Consider the following 23,197-nt stretch of genomic DNA (forward strand, 5'->3'; position numbering starts at 1 on the left):
CCCTTTAATATGAAAACCTATCAAAATCTTGTGAGGATGAGATGAATATAAGAATATGCCATGAGTAGGCATTATTCGTATTAACATGGTTGTGTTCTACACTAAAAGAGCTTTAAACATGTCTTTATACCTTGAAATTTGGGTAACACATAAAAAAGTTACATTAATTTGAAAGGAGATGGGTTTCAATATTTAAGAGTATTTTTTGTTTTACCCCCCCTTGGGCCTCACATATCATGAAAAAAATGTACAAATATTCAAATCTTGTATATTTTTCAAGGTATATACCTTATGTTTTGTGGGAGGGGGGACATGAAATTTTCACATATTTCCCTTGCATATTTGAAAATTTTTAAGGAAATCCTTGCATATTATATATGGACCTTGTCCCCCCATACCTGGGATTTTGGACAAGGATAGTAACATATTACATATTGAGTTGGCGCCCCAGGCAATTAGCATGATGACTTGAGGACCCGCTGCATTATTATAGGAGTGCCTTGATGACTCACTACATTGCTATAGCAACGACTTGAGGACTCGCTACATTATTGTAACAGTGACATGAGGACTTACTGCATTAAGCTTAACGCAATGCCACACAAACACACAATTTTGTTGACAATTGGTTTTTGACATTTCCTTGATTTTTGGAGTTTCTTTTTGAGATTTTCTACATGTGGGGGGTGCTATACTACCCAATCGACCTAGTTAATGCAAAAAAAAAAAAAACTAAATTAAAGGACAAAAGGGAGGTTTTGCAAAAAGTGACAGTTTTTCCCTTTCAAACCACTTCAAAATTCACTCCTAGCACCATTTCTTGGTACTTTTGTTGGAATTTGTTATCATACACACCTTAACAATCACCCAATCTACCTTTCTACAAACTTTGAACACTAATAAACACTAGCAAAAAGCATATCTAGGACTCCCTGATAACGGTGCCAAAAATGTGGTCTCCAATGGTGACTCATGTATCGTGGGGATCTTGCCGGAACGCCAATGGAGTACTCCTCCAAGATGCTCTGGATTGAGAGCATTGCATGCAGATGTTGTCCAGTAGTGTCACTCTAGTGACTCTCAGATTGTTGCCTCAAAATGGGGAGTCTATGCGTCAAAAGTAATGATCTTTGGATTCACTAATGCTCTTGCAACATTCTAGTGGCTAATGATCACCACCTTCAAGGAATACCTGAGGGATTTTCTAGAGGTTTTTCTAGATGATCTATGCATTCATGAGTGATCATCTCAAATATTTGATGCTTGTATTCGACATATGTCATCTCTAAGGAATCTCCCTAAATCCCTTGAAGCACCATTTCTGGATGAAGTATGGGGTAATACTTGGGCACATAGTGTCAAAGAATGGAATTTCCATTGACTATAATAAGATTAAGCTTATTTTGGAACTACCCCCAACCATGAATGCAAAGGGTATATGACAATTCACCAAGCATATGGGCTATTACTGCTAATTTATTTACAATTATGTTGAGATTGCCTACCCTAGGTACAAATTGTTGATTGTATTACATTGGACAAAAGAGTATCAATTATCCGATGAGACCCTTAAGTTGGTGGTCTTGGCATCTACCCCTATTCTGCAAGCACCCAATTGCGACTTAGTATTTCATGTTCACATTGATGCATCAAAATTTGTGGTAGGGTGCATATTGGCACAACCCAATGAGTTTAACTTGGATTATCCTAGATACTTCACTAGTTGCCAGTTGAATGATGCTAAGATGAGCTATACCACAATAGAACGCAAAGGATTGGCCATGTTGTATGCAGTTAAAAATTTTAGGCATTTTTTGTTAGCAAACAATTTTGTCTTCTTTGTAGATCACTAGGCCCTCCTATACTGGTCAAAAAGCCATGCATGACTAGCCGCATCACTCGATGGATGCTAATCCTTCAAGAATTTGACTTTACAGTGGCGGTCAGGAAGGGATGTATGCACTTCATGGCTGATCATATGTCTTGGATCCCTAATGGAGAACTCACGACAAGAGTGGAAGACGATGTTCTAGATGCCCCATTATTCTTGCTAGTATTGGTTCCTGAGTGGGCACAAGAGATCACACACTTCTTAGAAAATGGGTTCCATCAGGACAAAACAGTCAATAAGGATAGTGCTAGAAATTTGATCAAAGACATGGCCCCATATCAATTGATAGCCAAACAGCTCTACTGGATGGAAAAAGATGGTATTATGCATATAGAGATAAGAAAAAGCATTGAGGAAGTAGACTATGCAACTGTGGCTCTAATGGGGCTCGAGTTGCTTTAGTACACCACGTTTTGAGTGCATATAGGGAATGATATTAGAGAGAAATGCAATCAAATGTGGTGCAATGTCAAGAGCAAGAGAGAAAACACCCATGCTTCTGAAACAAGTTCGAAGCAACGTACCGCAAAAAAAACAATGCAAATGCAATTGCAAAAGAGTCTTCGAAAAGAGGGAGTCTCTTAGCCAAGAAAAGAGGGAGGGGGCTAAGTGATAAAACAATTTTATGCTTTCAAAGGAAGAGAAGCAGTGATTCAATCGTATCAATACCTTTACTTTGAGATTCTTATCGACCATGAGCATGATAGTAAATCTTATACCTGAGGGTTGGGGTTGGTCACCTTGCAAGGTGAGTCAGACAAGAAATTGCACCAAACTCAGCAGGGGAGTAATATAAAATTGACTAGGGGAAGAGTAGCAGGTGGGGAAAGGAACCACTTGAGTGAGGTTTTAAGTAGCAGCTTCAAGGAAATCATTTCATCAAGAAGAGTCGCGATGGGCAGCAGTAGGAAAATTTTGGTGGGGGGGTTATTAAACAAGAGTCCTTAAATTTCTTTAAATATTGTAAGGAGGTCACATAGGAAATAGATCAAAATGAAACACGTATAGCTCACCAAAAAAATAGGCATTACTTGTTGTCAAAGTAATGAAAGAGGGTACATATCTCATCATAAAGATATGCCAAAACCATTATTTCCAAATCTCTAAGAGGGTTATTCCTCATTAGCGTTGGTATGCCAGAGCTAAGGAGGAGTGTATGAATGTAAGGGAATATGAAAATGTATTAGTACAAGTGATACATGATCCATCAACCGGGGAGTTTTTTACTGCCAATATATGGGTCATAAGGGTTGTATAGATGGAAAGGGGCAGGATCATGTGGAAGCAATATTGTGTAGGTGTTAGTATGTGTGAGTGAAAGGGGATGCATGTGCATAGGTGTGACCAATTAACAAAATGGTAATGTGTGTGTGTATGTGCCCACCCCCAACCCAAAGGGTAGGAGGACAAGGTAGGAGGTAGGTTCCACCAAGTGGAACCTACCTCCCACCAAAAAGATCAATGACATATTTAGTATCAAAGTGTAAACTAGGGAAGATATTAGATTTCAGAAAAAGAAGAATATGTTTTCTAATCAGATCTCTCTTAAAACCATTTTTCTCAAAAAGATGTATCAGTCTAAGAAGATCTACATAGGCCCATGAGGATTGGGAAGCATTGTAGATGAGTGGTTATACTTGAGACACAAAATTTGAAAGCATGGTTTATAGGTCTTTTACTGTCCTCACATATATTAAGAATACATTGTTACATGGCAACTTGTCCTTTTTCCAATGAGTATGTGTAAAAAACTCACCAATAAAGGGTCTAATAGTGTGAAAGAAGTGTTAAGGTAAGTGGTGAAATTTGACAGCAATGAGAGATAGAGAGACATTCCAAAAGAAGTGATAATGGAAGATGTTCCTTTCGACATGACTAGGATAGGACAATAGAGAACTACAATTGATGGCGTCTTTGGAAAGGAGATAAGGAAAAAGACTAAAGTGAAAGTTGTAATTTTTGGAAAATACACATATAAAGATACACAAGGAAACAAGACGAGAAGTGACAATAAGCAAGATGAGGATGTCTTCATCCTTGAGTGGAGAAGGAAGTCATTTGCAAAATGACTAAAAGATTCAGGTCGGCAACCTAAAAGAGACACAGAGAATGTTGAATTTGTGCTCGTGGCTTAGTCCATGGGCATACTTGCTGGACTCCTCAGAATCTGGACTTTCCACTCAAAATCCTACTGCCAAAACCTAAAAGTCACTTCTTTGTAAAAAACCTTAGGTCATATCTAATGAAAACTCAAAACTGATTCACTCTTATTGTCTACATGATAGTCAAAAGCTGTCCCTCTCCATACGTGGCTAGCTCTTCTTCTACCTCGAGCTCTACAGTGCAGGTGGGCTCTCTACTACCTTGTCTTGGTTCCAATATTCTTCCATGACTAGCTTAGAATTCATTGCAACCTCTTGGTCGTCCAAATTTTGCCAACCTCTTTTTCCTTGGTGCAAGTGCTCTTCTCTCCTAGCCGTGTATATTTGTGTCCTTGCTAAATGTGTTTCAAACATTGTTTAGTACTTGAATGATATGAAGGGATGCCCGGGAACAATCCTCAATCTAGACACCGATTGTCAGACAGGTCTACAAGATTCTGAAATAATCAGAGGATATTTGGAGATATCTTTTGAAATAATTTGCTAAATCAAGTAGTTGTTATGGCTTTGTTTAGGTCATTGTTGTGGGAATTCGTACACTCAGTTCTACAGAGATCAATATGCTCAATCCACTTGATTCCCCACTCAAACTTTTAGCACGACTTTCTCCAATAGGATCGCCAAATTTTGAAGGTCTTTCTCTCACCCTCGGTTTGACTAATGTCCTTGTGCTCAGTGAGTGCTCGGCTACATAAGATATTGCAATCCAGTGGTTGTTTCATGCTATCTAAACCACTCGGAGTGCAAAAAGAGATATCAACAAAAAAACACTAACAATTGGCATTCATACTGTGTGGGTGACCAGGGGGTGACCAAATGAAGATGGGTGAATAAAAACTCAAGCAAAATAGAAGCAATGCATAGAGTACAAGAATAAATAATTTAATGACACAACCACACAGTTGTATTGCCCAAAGAAGAGTATATTTGTTTTACAAATGGCTCGTAGCTGTAGAACTAGTTCTTAGATACTGACTCTCACTCTTATAAAGAAAGTTCTTGGAGACCAATAAAACAATACTGAAGACTAATGATAGCTGAAGAAGAAATATATATCACCAAAGGAACTCAATACAAGAGAAGGTATGAGAGAGAAGCTTTGGAGGGAGCAAACATCAGTCCTCCAGGGAAGGCAATTGTAGTGGACTTCTGCACTAGCTCCACAAGTTGGAACTGAACCAGATCTGAGACAGCAAACTGATGCAAGGGTTGCTGCAGATCTAGAACAAAAAGAACAGTAGATGGAGTAGAAGTTGGGGCAGATCTGGAGCAGAAGTTGGGGCAGATCTGGAGCACAAGTTGGGGACAGATCTGGAGCAGAAGTTGGGACAGATCTGGAGCAGAAGTTGGGAGCAGATCTGAAGCAGAAGTAGGGACAAATCTGGAGCAGAAGTAGGGGGGCAGATCTGAAGCAGAAGTAGGGGCAGCCAGGAGAGGCAGAAGAGGAGGCAGCCAGGAGAGGCAGAAGAGGAGGCAGCCAGGAGGCAGGAAGAAGAGGTAGACAGGAGGCAGGAAGAAGAGGCAGAGAGGAGGCAGCCAGGAAGCAGGAAGGAGGCAGGAGCTCAGGGTGTGCAAGGACCTCAGGAGCACAAGTGATAGTGGAGCAACTAGGCCCCCCCTTTAAATAGGGAAGGGCTAGTTGCTCAACCAGCTGGTCGGCCTGGCCGACCTGGCCAGTCTGGTCGACCAAATTTTGACCGACCTGGTCAATCTGATCGGCCAGAGTGTGGCCAGTTTTGGCCTCCGATTCTGGGCTCTTTTGGGGCCTGTTTTTGATGAGGTTTTAACACAGTGTTTTGGTTTTGATTTTTATTCTGACGGAGATTCACCTGTAGCTTTTTTACCTGTATTTTATCTGACCTTTGCACCAATTTGGCCTTTGATTATCCTGTCCTTTAGAGTTGGAGATTGCCTGGCTTAACACCCCCTCTCAATGTCTAATGTAGAAGGGAGAAGCAAAGAGTTGTTCCACAGGTGATCTATCTTCTTCATCAGCTGTTTTTTTTTAATTTAATAATTTTATTTTATTTTAAAATAGGGTTTTCATTTAGATGAAGATGCCTACAAAGTAGGTTTTCATCTTCACTAAATGCCCAAATGATGGTACAATCAGAAAGTACAAAAAAGTACTTTAAGGAGTGCCCTCGCAGGGGATTTGTTCACTTCCTTAAGCACAAGTACACAAAAAAAAACTGCTAAGTAGAAGGAGGCGGTATACCAATCCCAAGCCATGGGCTGAGATGCTCAAGAGTAGGTCAGTTAGCCGGCTTGGTAAGAATGTCAGCATGATTATCGGCAGCTGGAACATATACCAATCGAATAGTACCTAATTCCACTTGCTCACGAGTAAAATGAAAGTGTACACCAACATGTTTGATGCGGTTGGAAAAAATGGGATTGCCGGCGAGAGTAATGGCACTTTTGTTGTCGATGTAGAGGATCGTTGGTTCAATACAAGGAAAGTGTAGCTCTACCAGAAACTGCCGGAGATGTATGGCCTCTGTGATACAATCATACAAGGCCCGGTATTCAACCTCAGTAGAAGAGCCAGCAACAGTTTCTTATTTACGGCTGGACCAAGAAACAAGTGCCGAGCCGAACGAGAAAATATAGCCGCCATGAGAACGGTGATTGTCCGGGTCACCAGCCCAGTCGGAATCAGTGTATCCCTGTAGTGTTAGTCATGGTCTAAAATGTAAACCATAAGAGTAAATACCACGTATGAACCGCAAGATATGAATACATGCATGCCAATGAGTGAGCTTGGGTTCATTAAAGTACTGACTGAGAATGGAAACCGAGTAAGAAAGATCTGGACGAGTGTGAATGAGCCAGAGCAGCTTGCCAACAACCTAACGATAGAGATGTTCATCAAAGGGAGGAGACTGCAAGTCTTTTGAGAGCTTGACTGTGGGATCCAAGGGAGTGGCAGCTAGCTTAGGCTCGTGGGAATGATCTAATCAAGGAGTTGAAGAGCATATTTCTGTTGAGAAACAAAGATGCCACCAGAATGCTGAACAACTTCCATGCCAAAGAAATAGGAGAGAAGATCGAGATCGGTCATCTCGAATGTGGTGCTGAGTTGAGTTTTAATTAATTGAAGTGTGGTGGGGGTAGAGCCCAAAAGCAAAAGATCATCTACGTAAAGTAAGATAAAGCAGACCCCCTCTGAAGATTGATGTATATATAAATTTGGATCAAAAGGAGTGGAATGAAACCCATCAGTTTTAAGGAAGGTGTTTATTCGGTGGAACCATGACCGAGGTGCTTGTTTAAGCCCATAAAGAGCTTTGCGGAGATGGAATACCTTATTTTCATGGCCAGGTTGAGAAAAACCAAGTGGGGAAGCCACATAAACTTCCTCATCAAGATAGCCATTGAGAAAGGCACTCTTGACATCCATCTGATAGATAGACCAGCTGTGATGAGCGGCTAGGGCGAGAAGAAGGCGAAAGGAAGTTAATCGAGTAGTAGGTGCAAAGGTTTCCTCATAATCAATACCATGTTTTTGGCGAAATCCTTGCACTACTAAGCGAGCTTTGTACTCATCCAGTGTTCCATCGGCTTTGAGTTTTGTTCGGAAGATCCACTTGGTTCCTATGACCTTTTTGTGACTGGGTCAATCGACCAAAATCCAGGTCTCATTGCGATCAATGCTCTCAAGCTCCTGTTCCATGGCAGGATGCCACTCAGGATGTTGAATTGCTTCCTGCCAAGTGGCAAGTTCAGAATGTATGATATAAGCTGTGGTAAAAATGGAGGCGGTGGTAGTGGAAGAAGCTGTCCGGGTAGAGCATCAAGGACCGGGAGGAGGAAGTTCTAAGGGAATTATCCCAGAATCCTTCATAGTTTGACGATACTAGCGTGGCAGTGGGTCATGAGAAGAGGATCGAGGAGAAGCAATGGGTGGAGAGAAAGTAGTTTTGGGCGGAGAGAAAGAAGTTTCGGGTGGAGAGATTTCAGAGGGAGCAGGAGTAGATACGTCATCAGCAGAGAGAATGGAGGAATTTTTTAGAAAATCTCTTTCATCAAAGACCACATCATGGCGAACCAAAACTTTGTTTGTGCGAGGATCAAGTAAGCGATAAGCTTTGGCTTCCACTGAGTAGCCAACTAGAAGTAGAAGTTCAGCACGAGGTTCTAGTTTACCACGAGTATCATTGGGAGTATGAGTGTACGCACGGCATCCAAAGATGCGGATATGAGAAATAGAGGGTCGGTAGCCATAGAAGGCCGCGACCAAGAAGGCAAAGTTGATGGACGGAAAGAAGATTGACCCCTAATTGGGGGACATAAAATACTTGATCCAATTGAGCAAGATTAGGGCCTTTGTCGGTATCAAATGTGATTGAACCAACACCATGAATAGTAGCAACAGAGTTATTGCCACGACGGACTCCCCCTGTTGCCGGTTGGCGAGAAATGAAGAGATCATGATGAGGGGTCATATGATGAGTGGCTCCACTATCCACAATCCAAGGGGCTTTAGAGCCACATGGAAGAGTATGAAATGCTGATCCAGATATGGACGGGGAGGAGTCAAGCTCAGTGATATGGATCAAGGCTTGAGAAGTGAAGTCTAGAGAATCTCCAGTGGTCCAGTCAGACAGGCCTTCGGGAGTTATAAAAGGAGGGGATGGGGTGAAATGATTAGTGACATGGCCCTGGTCTCCAAAGACCAACGTTAGGTGGAGGAGGACCACTCCTAGGGCGCCAACGAGGTGGCAGAGGAGTCGTGGTGGGGGGCTGTGGAAGAATGCCTTTGGCTTTGGAGCGACATTCATCATCAACATGCCCAACTTTCTGGCAATGCTAACAAAACCTATTCTTTTTGGGAAGGTTGTGCCAGGCGGGTTTAATACCAGAGGAGTTATTAGAGTTAGGAGTGGGAGAGGGCTTCCCAGAGATGAGTTGATCTTTTTGGATCACGGAGAGAAGAGCCCCCTCTGAAGTAGGAACACTATGTTTTTGGTGAACCTGAGAGTAAAGACGAGCATAATGCAAAAGTTGACATTCGAACTCATAAAAAGTAGGAAGAGAGGGTTGAGAAATGATTTGCTGCATAAAACTAAAATACTTGGGCGGGAGTTTGTTCAAAAAGAAAGTAACTTGGTCATCCTCGGATTTGGGAGGACCAGTTGTGGCAAATTCAGCAACTAACTACCGGTAGTCTGTGAGTTTGACCTTGAGATCATCATCAGCAGTAATCTGGAATTGCTAGAGATCGTGGTCAAGATTGATGCGACGAGTACGATCTCGAGCTGCATAGCAGTCAGTGAGATGTGCCCATCGCTCAGAGGCAAGGTCAAAATGCTGTAATTGAGAGTGAAATTCAGGCAAAAGACCTTGCATGATTTCGACAATGGTAGTGACATTGCGATGTCGCCACGAGCAAACTACCTGATAAGGATAAACATGAGGATCAGGTTGTGGTTTAGTACCTTGAACAAGTTTCCATAGGTCTTGAGAATCAAGCACATGGTGCATGAGATTTGACCATGTGGTATAATTAGACCCGTTAAAACGAGTCTTATCAGTAAAAGCATGTTTGGCTGTTGCAGAGACAGAGTGAGAGGAAGAAAGGGAATGATAGGGAGAAGCAACCGGTGGAGGCATGAGAGAATTCAGAACAGGAGCGGAGTGAGAAGAAGGGAGAGGCGGCACCACCGGAGGAACAAAAGGATTCGGAGAAGGTCCTAAAGGGGAGGGATAAACATGAGAGGCGGGATATGACATGAGAGGGGAAAAAGGGGCAGCGGGAGAGATAGAGGGAAATAAACTATAGGAGTCCAGTGGCATGGGAGAAGAAGGAGGATGAGAAGCCACTGGAGGAAAGATGGCAGTGGAAGATATGAGAGGGATGGGAGGGAAGGAAGAATGAGAACCGAAAGCAAACTCATTGTCTGACACATTTCTCCTTTCTCGTCTGCAAGTGTTCACATGCATGTATGGATCTGTGTCCTCGTGATTACTCGTTCCTATGCCTTGCATAACAGATGGAGTTGCACCAAGGGAATAGGGCAACATACCTTGCACTGATCCTTAGAAAACAAAAAATAGCCTTGAAGGCTCGTCATCAATGGAGCTAGCTTTGGTTGCAGTAACAGAGTCGGAAGAAAGAGGAGATCAAAGAAGTAGACTTGGTCCTTAAATTCGATGCCTCAACTTCTAAAAGGCTAGACAAGAAGTTTGTTCCAAGGTGGGAAGACCCCTCTTAGGTGATGAAGAAATATCAAACCAAAATGTATAAAGCTAAGGGGACATGGATGGACAAGAATAATTGTGCTAGGCTAATGAATTCCCAGTGATACATGTCACCAAGTTGTGAATAGTTACAATTGACCATTTAAAGAGTCTTTCATTCATTTAATTATGTTCAAAAAGTTATCTTTTATTGGTCAAAGATACTTAACCGTGGTTAAGTATACTTAACCACGGTTAAGAAGACTTGGCTTATGCCAAGAGGGTTAACTATCATTAACCAAAGAACCTCGACTATGGTCAAAAAGTGTCAACTTTGGTCAACAAGACGGCTTCGACCAAAGCAGGTTGACTACGATCAACCTAGATTATTACTGACTCTAGTCAGAGAGTTCTAGCATTAATTAGGGCACTTTGACCCTCGATCAAAATCCTTAATTATGGCTAGAAGGGTTGGATATGGTAAATTGCAAAATTAGTTGTTTTATGTGCACATGTTTGCTTGGTGGGGATGCCCACAATGACTAGGATTAGTCCATAGATCAGTATTTGCATGCAAAGCGCTGACCATTAATGGGTGCCATGGTTGTGTGCTTTAGTTAATTGTTGCAAGTACCAAGAGGGATTGAAGACCCAGGCAATATGGAGCTTAGCAAGCAACTAGGAGATGACTCGCGTGACCAAGTGCTTCGAAGGCTCCAAAGTTGCCCTTAGGTGGCATGTAATTAGGAAAGTACATTAAAGTTTGACACTTGGCATGTTGCCAAAGAAATGAAATGATCTCCTTTATATTTATAAGCAGCTGAAATGCTGAACTCATGTACTCAGAATTTCTATTTATAATAAAGCCTTCAGGGGGTCCAGCCCGACATGTTGTCATGGGCCCTATGTGTTGTAGAGAGAGGGAGTGAGGAGAGAGAGAGAGAGAGAGAGAGAGAGAGAGAGAGCGCTTCAAAAGAATTAAGCTGCGTTGGACTGAAGAGAGAGAGAGAGAGAGAGCGCGCTTCAAAAGAATTAAGCTGCGTTGGACTGAAGGTTTGCAAGCGTGGAAGGTTTCAATACACCTCAACTCTGGGGGGGAGTAAGGATCTGTGTGAAATTTTTGATGTTACGTAGTGGGTCCTTGGTGCAGGAATTATTGTTGTATGAACATGACATTGGTGTCTAGAGAGTGGTATTGAGATTGGGCGAGTGGATAAGGCTCGCCCATGGCTACCTTATTTAGCTAGTCTTTTTGGAAGTTACAGTTTTGCACAGATCTTGGGCACCCAGCTCTTTCTTGAAGCGCCCACTTTTGGATGTGATAATCTTAGGCTAGAATCTATTTTGGTAAAGATGATTGAGAAAGCATATTGGCTCCCTCTACATAAACATGGAGGTGTATAGGCTTAGGACAAGAAAGAAGACAAGCTATATCAAGAGCATTCTTAAAGCACTGATGTTCATGTCGCTAGCGCTCTCTTCTTATGTAGCATCCCTATGACTTGCCTTCTTCTCTAGCATGTCTCGTTGCCATTGAGCATGCCATGTTGTATGAGAGAGAGAGAGAGAGAAAGAAAGAAAGAAAGAAAGAATTTTTATTAAAGTCTTCGGGAGACCGTGAAGGTCTATGAGACTAAAGATAACTAGTACAATGAGCATAACGGTGAACGGTTCAGCCAACCGTTTCTTCAAAAAAGTTATGAAGGACGGTGTGTCTAGTCCTGGTGCAAAAAATGTGTATCTATCTCCAGATAATACAAAAAATGGCACAAAAAAATGGAACAGAAGGGGGGAGATACAAAATATATATATATGCCTGTGGTGATCGTCAGAGGTCAATCATAGAGGGCCCGTCAAATGGGAGGTCGAAAAAACCCTGCGATGGATGATTGACCTCTGACGTCACGCTGCCTAGTCGAGCTCAGTCGTCGGAGGCGACGGGAGGCCTTCTGTTGAAGAACAATAACGACGGTGACCCCGGTAGGGCGTGCTAAGAGCATAGAAGGGAAGTCATGGACCCGGATGTGTGAGTCTGTCCGCTGGCGTAGCTTTCTTGGCTCTGGCTCTCGCTCACGTCCGCGTCGTCGGCTAGACTGAGGAGAGGTATCCTGTGACTGGAAGAAATCAGTGATGGGTCGCTGAGTGTCCTCACGCTGTGTGGGCTGCGCATGCTGTCGTGCCGGGAGAGATGCATCTCGGTGGCGGGTCATCTCATATAAGAAAGCGGCTAGGCACCGTTGGTCCGGGAACTGCAACATGCGTGTGAGGGGGCCGAATCCGTCGCGGAATAGGAGAGAGAGAAAGAAAGAAAGAAAGAAAGAGAGTTTATTAGCGTCCTCGGGGGGCCAAAAATGACCCATGGGACCCGTCTCGATACAATGTAAAAAGAGTCTCCTCAAGGAGAGAGGTCAAGAGTCTATGAGTTCCTGACGACAGGTAAAAAGACGAGTGACAAAAGATCCCAATGCTGCCGGAGAGGCAATGGAGAGAACTGATGTCAACTTATAGTATCTGCTCGTAGTCCTCCCTGATATGTGCATATCGGGGGCACTGTAGAGCTACATGTGCCTCCGTCTCAACTGTCTGCATGTCACAAAGGGTACAAACTCTAGCATGTCTAGGCTGGTGTATCCAAGCTCCCTGCTCAATGGCAAATGTATGAGATCTGGTACGGAACCTGGCGATGTTTCTGCGATATAGAAGGGGGATAGGTGTGCTAATATAAGACTAAGCATGAGTCTCTATGGACATGTATGTAGACCACCATGTGGGATTTATGTTGTCTTGGTAATATTCCAGCTTTACCCTCTTTTCACTTGTCAACCAGTGATTCCACAAAGTGCTCAGTAAAGATAGTTGAAACTCTTGCATGTTGATCTTTTCAGGCGGCATGATCAAATATGCTTCCACTTTCCATCTGCTGAACCATTTTCTTACGTCGGTTGCCCATCCTGTGCAAATGACCTTACTTTTGTAGTTCTTTTGAAGCTTTGTGCTGGCATTCCATGCTTTATGAGGCAGCCTATCAGGTTGCATTTGCTGCACCTCTATTAGGTATTGCATAACTCTGATCAATGCATGAAATTCAATTGGTCTTCTTCCCGTTTCCAACAGAAGTATTGAGTATGGAGTGGTGGGTTTGACACCAAGGTGTCTCCTTAGGAAAGCTTTTTGCATTTTCTCAATATCATTCCATGTAGAGGCTGAAATGCTGCCTCCCCATACTTCCACTCCATAAAATACTGTCTGCACTACATATGCATCAAACAATATATTTCAAATTTTCCAGTTCCTAGTGTCGGTGTGCCTGCAATCATTCTCAAGTTGGTAGTACTTCCCCCAACCAGTGTCCATCCTTCTATGTATACATTGCCACCATCTGTGATCTACCGGGATATCAACTCGTAAGTATTTGAAGGTGTTGACATACTCAATGATCTGTCCATCAAAGGTGATCTCAGGGGGATATTCTGGCTGATTGGTACAAACTGCCATCATCTTTGTTTTTCCGACATTTACTTGCAGCATTTACTTGCAGCCCGCTTTCCCTATGAAAAGTCTTAAGCACTTGTAAAAGTTTGTGCATAGATTCCGGATCGTATGCAAAAAGAACGACATCATCTGCGTATAACAACAATAGCACTGTCCAAAGCCCCAATTGCGGTCTTTGCAACCCTTTCTCTACTACAAATTCATTGATGAGTTCCTCCAGTTGGTCAATGCATATTCCAAACAAGGTAGGCGATAGAGGGCCACCTTGCTTCACTCCCATATTGCTCTCAAATACATCAGACATACCTTGTGTTTGTTTGAGTCGGCATAATACCTTTTCATAGATGCGAGAGATGCCTACCCTTAAGGCCAAAGGGACTCCTATTTCTTGCATTCTCTTCCATAATCCTCCTCTTGGAACTGTGTCAAATGCTTTCTTGAAATCCACAAAACAACAAAATAGAGTGCGTCCTCTCAGTCTGCATTCATCCATAAGGACCCTTAAGGTAATAAGGTGGTCGGCTGTCCTGTGCTCCTTGCGAAAGCCCTCCTGTCCGGTGGCTCTTTTCTGTGCCTCTTCTGCCCATGAGCTGATTTTCATTTCAAGCACTATACTGAAGAGCTTGGCCAATGTAGAGCTGATCATTATAGTTCTGTAATTTGTGACTCAATTTTTGTCTCCACCTTTGTGTAAAGGCTGGACCCAATTTTCTTGCCATTCCTGAGGGAAACCATGGTGTAGAGCATGTGTTAGGATGTGTGAGCCATGTTCTTGCTCAGTCTCCTGTCCATTTCACACCGCCTGTATCTTCATGTGATCTGATGCTTTGCCATTAGCCATCTTCTTTAGTCCAACTTCAATGTCTTTGAAGGTGAAAGGACTAGTGCATGTGACCGATAGATCCTCCTTCCCCATTTCAGTAGCATGTGCATGATTGTACAACTTGGTAACATAATTAAGCATGGTTGCATCTGATATATACCCCATGACCTGTTTCCGTCTACCTTTCACTTGTTTCCAGCCCTTTCTTGGATTTTTTATGAAAGTGACCAAATCAGATTTCTCTCTTTCCAAAATATAATTTCTTTTCTTTTTCCTTGTGAGGGCATTGTATGTCTTCTCCAGTTGTTTATGCCTATCTGCATCCCGTATAATGTATTTCAGCTCTTGGCGTAGTTGTTTGCATTCCTCGTCATACCATTTCTTGTGTGGTAGGCCTTTGACCTGTTTCTTTTTTCTTGTAGTTGCTGCTCCAAATGTTTGCGTGGCTGAGGCAAGTATTGCTTCCTGCAAGGCTGTCCATGTGGGGTTGGTTATTGCTCTCAGCTTTGCATCCAAAGTGTCTGCATAAACTTGGTGTTTGTTTGGGTCTACTTTGAAACCTCCTGTATGTGCTGAGAATTTCTGCTCCCTATGTTCAAGGTGTATGTCAAGATCCATCCATATTGGGAGATGGTCCGATTCCGGATATTTCATCCCTATGTTGAAGCTTTTGATAATGGGTATAGTATCCACATGTACCAAGGCATAATCTAGCACACTCTGTCCTCCGTTGGCTGAGAGACATGTCATCTTGTGGGTGTTAGGGAATAGTTGCATTCCATTCAAGACTGGCATGTGCAGCCCATTAATCATGCATCGGAGTGCTCTGCCTTGTGTGTTGATGGTGTCGTCCTCGGATCCTCTCTGCCACATGATGTCCGCTTCTGTGACTGCTTCTTTATCCATTTCATCATGTGTAATGGGCTGAAACTGTAGTTGACCAATTCTTGCGTTAAGGTCTCCCATCACTATGACTTGGCCCTTCTCTCTGAGTTCAGCCACATCAAGACATAGTGCTTCAAACGCAGCACTAGGGTCCACTCCATGTCTACTGTAAAAGGGTGACTCATGGTGAGGTATGTAGCAACCTGCAAGAAAGACAGGGCATTTGCCAAGTTCTATTTTCAGCCACATGTATCTTTTGTATTTGTCCACTTTATGAAGGCTGACTTTTTCTGCCATGTGTTCCTGTTTCATGCATGCAACACCTCCTTGCCCTCTTTTCCCCACTTGCTGTTGGTATATTGAGTACACCACATATCCCAGTATCTCTGGGATCCTGCATGTTTCACTTTCCCAGGTTTCTCCTAAAAGGATGATGTCTGCATTGTGAATGAAGGCATTTATGCTTATCCCTTTATGCCAAGGGAAGCCCCTACAATTCCAAAACATGACTTGTAGGCATTTGTGTGTCCCATGGGTTGCGAGCCCCTATTTCACATTTTGATCCCCATCTTGTGTTTGGGGCAGCTTTCCTTGTCTCATTAGTCTTTCCGTGTATTGCTTTCTTCACACTTCCTGCTGTTTTGGGGTGCGGTCTTCACTGACATAAAAAGGTGTGCCTTTAAGATACACTTTACTGCTATCCAGGATAATCTCCAATTTCCATGGATCTGCTACAGTGCACACAATAGCCCTTTTATTGGGTTTGTCCTCTTGTGCTTTCCCTACACGATGGGCTGCATATACAGTCACTTCAGGCATCGCAAAGTGTTCTGAAAAAAAATCAGTCGTTCATGGGCATCTTCTTGGTTTGTGGTTGGTGGACGTGACAGTGTTTGAGCTGGTTTTGATGGTTCTTCAACATGTGCTGCACTGGCATCTTTCTTAGACACTATTTCAGTCCATTTCTTCCCTTCTTGTACATTCTTTGCATCCCTTTCGACAGGCTTGGCTTGCATAAACTTTTGCATCTGTTGGCATCCATTGTCCACTGTGTTCTCTAAGGCATCCACTCTTTTTTGGAGTTGCATGACAGTTTTTTGGAGTTGGAAATTCTCAGCCTGTAGCTCGATGAACATATTCATAAGCATATCTATTTTCTTGCTGTTCTTGGTGCCATACACTTTCCCAAAAGGAGTAGTCAGGCCTGGGTGTTTGTTCAACTTGAAAGGGGTCTGAAATGACCCCATGTTTCCTAGAAAAGAAGGCGGTCCACTTCCACCAATCTAGCAAGGAAGAATATGCACTCTGTTTCTTGGAAAGAAAGAAAAAAATATTCCTGTGTGTCTGTATTCTGTAGACGATCAAATCTGAGTGTCGAGCTAGCTGATTGTCGATGCTGACTGAGGCTGGTCGCGTAGCTACTGGCAGCTATCTTGATTCGTAGAAATTGCAGGTCGCTTTCTTGGGCTGATGTCGTGATTGTTCTGGTGAGTCTTCTCGTGGTTTCAGAATCGATGGCGAAGCTGACGGGAGATCTACAGCGAGGGGCTATACTCCCAAGAGCTAGGGTGAGGGCGGGCAGGTCAGCGAGCTGCTGAACATGCCTACGCGTTGGCTGAGGCTACGACGGACGGGAGGCTACAACAAAAAATGGGAGGCTACAACAAAGACGGAGAGGCTAACGACGAACGGGAAAGCTGCGACGCCAAGAAGGGGCTACGACGGACGGAAGGGGCTGTGACGGACGGAAGGGGCTACGATGCCTAGAAGGGGCTACGACGGAAGGGGCTACGACGGGAGAGAGAGAGAGAGAGAGAGAGAGAGAGAGATTAGGGATGGGTATTCTCAACCTCAAGATCACTCGCACACTCTGCAAGGTAGCAAATGTTGTCAACCCCTCTACCGATGTTAAGCAAAGGGGTTAGTCTTGTTATGGCTTGAATGACTTGTGTGACATTGTACTACTCAGCTGTAACAATGACTTGCACTAGAGGCGGCAGCTAATCATAAGGTAGTCTACATTCTCTTCATTCAAGCTATGACTGCTTGTGAAGAATGGTCCTCACCCTTAATGAACCTTGCTGGATCCTCACCCTTCATATTTTTCAATCCAAACGTGGTGATACCCAAAGGACAAGCAGAAGCAACAGCTCCAAACAGATTCAACTACCAAAAAACAACTGGAAGCTACACCCAATCTGTAGACATCAGCTGAAGATAAACGAACCCAATATATCGAACAAAAGTAACATAATCCCTTATACTCAAGAATAAGTGAGCAAATACTTATCCACAGTCTCTTAATCATGTTTACCAACGTGCATTAGTGAGGCCCTCCACTGGCCATCATGCAAACAGAGTTACCAAAAATAAGTGTAACATGGGGTACAGTGAAGGCGTTGAATGGGAAAAAGAAAGAAGCGTATTAATCCTTAAATCACAAAAATGCAATTATCTGATAAAGAGGCTTTAAACTCTCATAGCAAAAAAGCCCAACCAGCTCAAGTATCGCAATTTGGGATCTCTTAGATTCAAACAATTAAGGAAGACTTTTTGAAGGGGAAACTTTTGAGCAGCTCAGTGGTCATCAAAGCGCTGGTGTATTCACGGGTCTAGAAGGATGGCACCTGCATTAGAACAAGAATCTGAGGTGACCCAAAATGTGAGGTGTCAGCTACCAAACGATCCTAAAAGCTTCATACCATTTGTGTATTGAGGGAGGGCTCAGGAGATGAGAGCTCAAAGGGATGCAAATGGCTGACAAACTTGTGCATCGTGCTCATCTCAAGAAAACAACAAAGAAGGAAAACATTGCTGAGAAAGGGGATCCAAGAGAGGTCAGGGTTGAGACCAAACAAAGAGAATGCTCTATTCAAAGTGGCCTCATGCTGAAGCAGCAAGCATGGAACAAGGGCCCATTTGGGGACAACTTAGGGTCCACCTGCTCCTCTCCTTAGTTACCAACTGAGCACTGGAACAAACAAAAACTAACAAGGAATTGCAAGTATCACAATTCTTTACAAGAGAGCAATACTAGAAGCACAAAAACCAATAGTGCATTGCTAGAATAACAGTAGATAGAGTATGTGGATCCATGAAGAGAGAGAGAGAGAGAGAGAGAGAGAGAGAGAGAAACGTGGATGGTGCAAGAGTTAGGTTTTAGTCATGCTCTGCTCTACTATTTGGAGGGAGTTTCATGATCGTAGTTGAATCCATGACCGTGGGAAATCTGCCCCACTAACTATCTGCCATAGGCCACACATCATGCGTTGCATAACCAAAGCATTGTACAACGCACTAAAATGAATGTGTGGACAGTGCATGATAACTTTCTCCATCTACACATTATTTTCCTCTTGGTGAAAGGTGTCACATGGTTATTCTTAGAGATACTCATATAGCACCGCCTTTGCCAGCTGTGTGGAAAGTAGTGCAGATTATAGTCTTCTCACAAGGGAGCTGGATCTTTGTACAATACATTGTTCCAACTCATTGACAACAGAATACCATGCATTGCTTGAATGCAGATTTGTTGGGCGGCTCTTCCATCATCCCTTGCCCTGTACCATTGCCTGTAAGTCAAGAGCATACTGAATGACATCCAACCCTTCGTTCTCATCACGCAGAGAGGTCAAATCTTTCTCCCCTGCCTTCATTTGAGTAATTTCTAAATTCTAACCTTAGTGTAGACTGCTATCTAATTTGCTACCCTGGTTATTCTCTGATAAAAAGCCTCTGCCATGCGCTCCAAAAAATGTTGAAATCATTTTCTATTCCTCTAAGATCTAATCTGGCTTTGGTACAGCCGTTAATCTAAACAGATCTTGCTCAGAGCAATGGTAAAATCAGACCAGCCAGTCGACCAGCCCTGCTGGGTGGTCAGACATCAGCTTCCAACTACTGTCAACCATGCTGATTTGGCCTGTCTGCTGATGGACGGTTAAGTGCTACCATGTGAGCCCAGTGGTTTTCGAGGCTTTGCCATGTGCCCGCCACAATTGAACACAGTTGCAAGGTATCCTACACATCCTAGGGAGAGTTAAAGCCTATCACCCGGCATTCAAATCTGGGTTTGACTTTTTTAAACTCTGCCTACTCTCACAAACTATATTTAGTAAGAAGAGATGTGGACTGAGCTCAGACAATGGTATCAGAATATTCAAGTACGACATGCTGGGGTAAAGAGACAGGGAGGACCAATGCAATCCAAACAAATAATGTCCATCTCTCCCTCCATGCTAAGAATACAAGACATTATTCAGTGAGAAACCGCATAGCCTTAGATGGCATCATTTCTGTCCTAAAAGCCAAAAACTCTCGTATGAGGTTCTCTTAGGAGAATAGGTCATAGCTAGTTACAGTCGATGTGACTTTTCATCACTGTGCGATTTCTATTTAATGATATTGGCTTTTAGCATACAAATTGTCATTAGATCCAGGCCTATTATATCTTCACACAAAAAATCATCCGCTTACCATTATCTTGATCAAGCACGTCTGTGCCCAAAATGTCCCTAAAAGCAGTAATAACAATGCATAGCTAGCCAGGCACAAGCAAGATGTTTAAGGCTTCAAAAAATGGCTTGATCAATAATACACTCCTAGTACGAGATTATAGCTTACTCTAGAGTCACCTTCACCTACCAACAGGCACACCATGTTCACATATCAAATCAAACAGTGACGGTTAAGAGAACCAACCAAAGCTTCACCGCGTCCATTAACAAAGACAAAACAAAAATACTTTTATCAGACAGGACGTACTGCAAAAGAAATTTTTATTAAATTTTACTGAGGTAAAACTGTAGAAAGAATTGATTTTGTACGAAGAGTCGCTCGTATAAACTTGGTTTTACAGGTGCTGCATCGGGCACCCCACTGAACTCGTGCATCTAACCGCCACTTCGCGCTTCTGCGGGCTATGTTTTATCCGGTTTTGCATCTTTGGAAAGTGAAAATTTTGTGACTTTCTGCTCCCGAAATAAGATGACTGATTGTTATGCTTCGAAAAACCACAGGCAAGACTGAAAAGAAGATGCAAAGATGCTTTGACGGGAAAAAAAGAGATTGATTGCAAGCAGCCATGGAGGAGTTGACAGGAAAAAGAAAGATTCAAAATTGCGCACCTTTTTTTCAATGCACGTACGGAGTACAGATAAGAGGGCGATGCATCGGTCGGGCTCATAAGGATCGGAGGCAACGCAGTTGAGCAGGGCGAGGGCTTCTTCGCCGCAGGGAGGTCGAGAGCCGTTAGATTTACTAGACATCGCTTTGGAAGAAACAAAGATGTGCGAGCGCAAAAGCAGGAAATGATTGTGCGAAGCACCGATCAGTAATTTTCACGGTGAGGGCGACACGAATGCCCTAATAAGAAGGCAAACCGAGACGTTCGATACGTGGATGCTCTTATTAGAATAGCGGTCATTCTTCTCCATACGCACAAAACTCTCAGGCGCGAATCCATATCTGCTTTCCGGTTTTTCCTGATATCTTTGCCGCAAACATTTTCCTGATATCTTTGCCAACTGTTTGCGGCAATGAAGCTTCGATTTCTCGCACGCAAAGGACTATGTCGACAGCAATGGAGGGCGACAGCCTGACCTAAAGAATGTAAGATGAGTGTCTTGGATGCTTTCCGTGCCTCCAGGTGATTCCTTGCTGATAATAGCCAATGCTTACAGAAAGGAAAAGAATCATGTTAAGAATTGTTTTCCAGTCTCGGACTTCATCCACGCCAGAAACAATTGCTTCTCTTGTTGTTCAGCAACTACTGATCGAACATGAAGTGTATAAATTGTGCATGGCAATGAGGAAACTGTGCAGAAAATATCAATCGGAGCAGGAGTCACACGGACTTTCCTCCAGGACTCAACGGGTCTGATGGACAGGCTTGATACCTCAGACGGGATGATGCCGTTGGAGAGGTATGGAAGATTCAAACTTGGATCTTCATCATTGAGCAGGAAACCCTCCATTCTTACCCTAAACACTTTCCTTCTTTGTCGTTCTACTGTGTTCTGAGTTCACCAGGTGAGCAAGTTGCCTCAGCCCTTTTACGGTCTTTGAGCTCTCACATCCTCTAAGTCCACCCTCCGTTTACATAACTGGTACGACGCGTGCTTTAAGAGAGTTTTGCAGCTGACCCCTCACCGCTGGGGACACCCCTGGTTCTTGCTGCTCATGTAGCTTCGTAACTTTGGGCGTGGGTGCCTGACTTGACCAGGTTGGACCCACGCGTCTTGCTTTTAAGCTCAAATTGCTCACGTACATATTTTGCCTTCGATGAGCAAGAAGATCAGTGATCCCAATCTGGAATTGTGTGGCTCTCTAGTTATGTGGTTCAAGCATCAGGCTGCTCCTTTTTACGATATCACTGCCGTTTTTGTGATTTAAGGCTCTTTGTGCTTCAACAGTCGAGCACAATGGTTTGGAAACAGTCGTGTGACAATCAATTGTGAAGCTGTGTTCCATCTAAGGTTTCACCTTTTGAGACCTGGGATGAGAGTTTACTCACGTATTGTTGAATGCAAGCAATTGGTTCATGTGCTGGCCAGGATGTTCGATTTCTTTTTGAGCTGCAACAGTATATTGGCATTGCCTGTAGTATTTGTTTAATCTGTAGCAGTAAATTGGGATTGCCTATACCTAAGTCTCTCTTTATTTTTTGCCTGTTTCTTACTTTCTAATTGTTTTGAAGCATGGAAGGGGGAATATGGGTGTGGAGAGAGGCTGTGATGTGGGCAGGACACGGGCTGCCACATGGACCGCATGTAGACACCCTTCTTAGGTTGGTTTGTATACCTCCACAGCAGGCTGAACAGTCCACGTGGAACTGCTATGGAGCTGCCCTTTTTGGGGCTGGTCATGGGCCTGGAGGGAGAGCAGACAGGCTCAGCAAAGAGCCCAATATGGGAGTTACAGGACTGGGCAAACATGTGTCAGTCGGCCAGATCTGCAGACTTGGTCAGCAGATTAAGAGGCTTGCTGCCCTATATAAGGAACCCCGTTGGAGGGGCGCACAATTGTTCCAGGAAGTCCTTTGCAGGCTACAGTGAAGCCTTCAGAAGCGCTCAGATTTGCGCTAGAGGAGGAAGACATAGGGAAGCAGCAAGGCAGAGAATCAGCCTTCCACTATAACCTTCGGAAGAGGTTCCCAGACACCCGAGAAGATGGACAAAGGTACTTGCAGGGTGCAGCAGAGGCACTAGCAGCAGCGGCAACAGGAGACCCTAGCATTGTGAGGACTCAAGGTGATGAGATCAAAAAGTTGCAGAAAGGAAACTGACAGAGTTTTGGCCTCCTCCCATAGCCTCCAGAGGCATGCAGCAGCAGGAGAAAGCATTGGATTAGGGCAACATTGTGTTGCCTCAGATCCAGCTCTTAGTGGGCAGCGCCTTGCTGTCCATGTTGTGTGGTTTTGAGTGCACCATTTTGTAATACATTTTGGGTCCTTTCTTCAACGTTCTTATTCCAGTATTGGTTGTCATATCTTGCTGTCTATTCCAGATCTGAGCGTGGTTTATATGTACATGTATGTGTGTACATCCGAGTAGGATTTAGAGATCTCAGGTGTGATCTTGTCATGATTCAATTTTCAGCTGCAAGTTCTGACATGGTAGCAGAAGCTAGGATTTGAGCTAGAAGTACATGGTCAGATATTTTATTTCAGAGCCAGTTCATGACTCAGAGCCAAGAAAGGTCATTGAGCTCCAAGGACTCACAGATCAACACAAGAATGGATCAGAAGGTCGACTCGGAGGT

General features: G+C 43.5%; 1 long non-coding RNA gene across 1 annotated transcript; it reads left to right on the plus strand.

Moving 5' to 3' along the window:
- The first annotated feature begins 20,320 nt into the window (after positions 1-20,320).
- Positions 20,321-22,984, plus strand: LOC147904280 (uncharacterized). Its single transcript, XR_015543158.1, has 3 exons — positions 20,321-20,780; positions 20,980-21,360; positions 21,467-22,984. It is a non-coding gene; the product is annotated as an uncharacterized LOC147904280 (long non-coding RNA).
- The last annotated feature ends 213 nt before the right edge of the window (positions 22,985-23,197 follow it).

Source organism: Dipteris shenzhenensis, chromosome 2 (assembly GCF_047967505.1).
Source record: "Dipteris shenzhenensis isolate YYH24624 ecotype China chromosome 2, Dip_SZ_1.0, whole genome shotgun sequence".
Classification (NCBI taxonomy): domain Eukaryota; kingdom Viridiplantae; phylum Streptophyta; class Polypodiopsida; order Gleicheniales; family Dipteridaceae; genus Dipteris; species Dipteris shenzhenensis.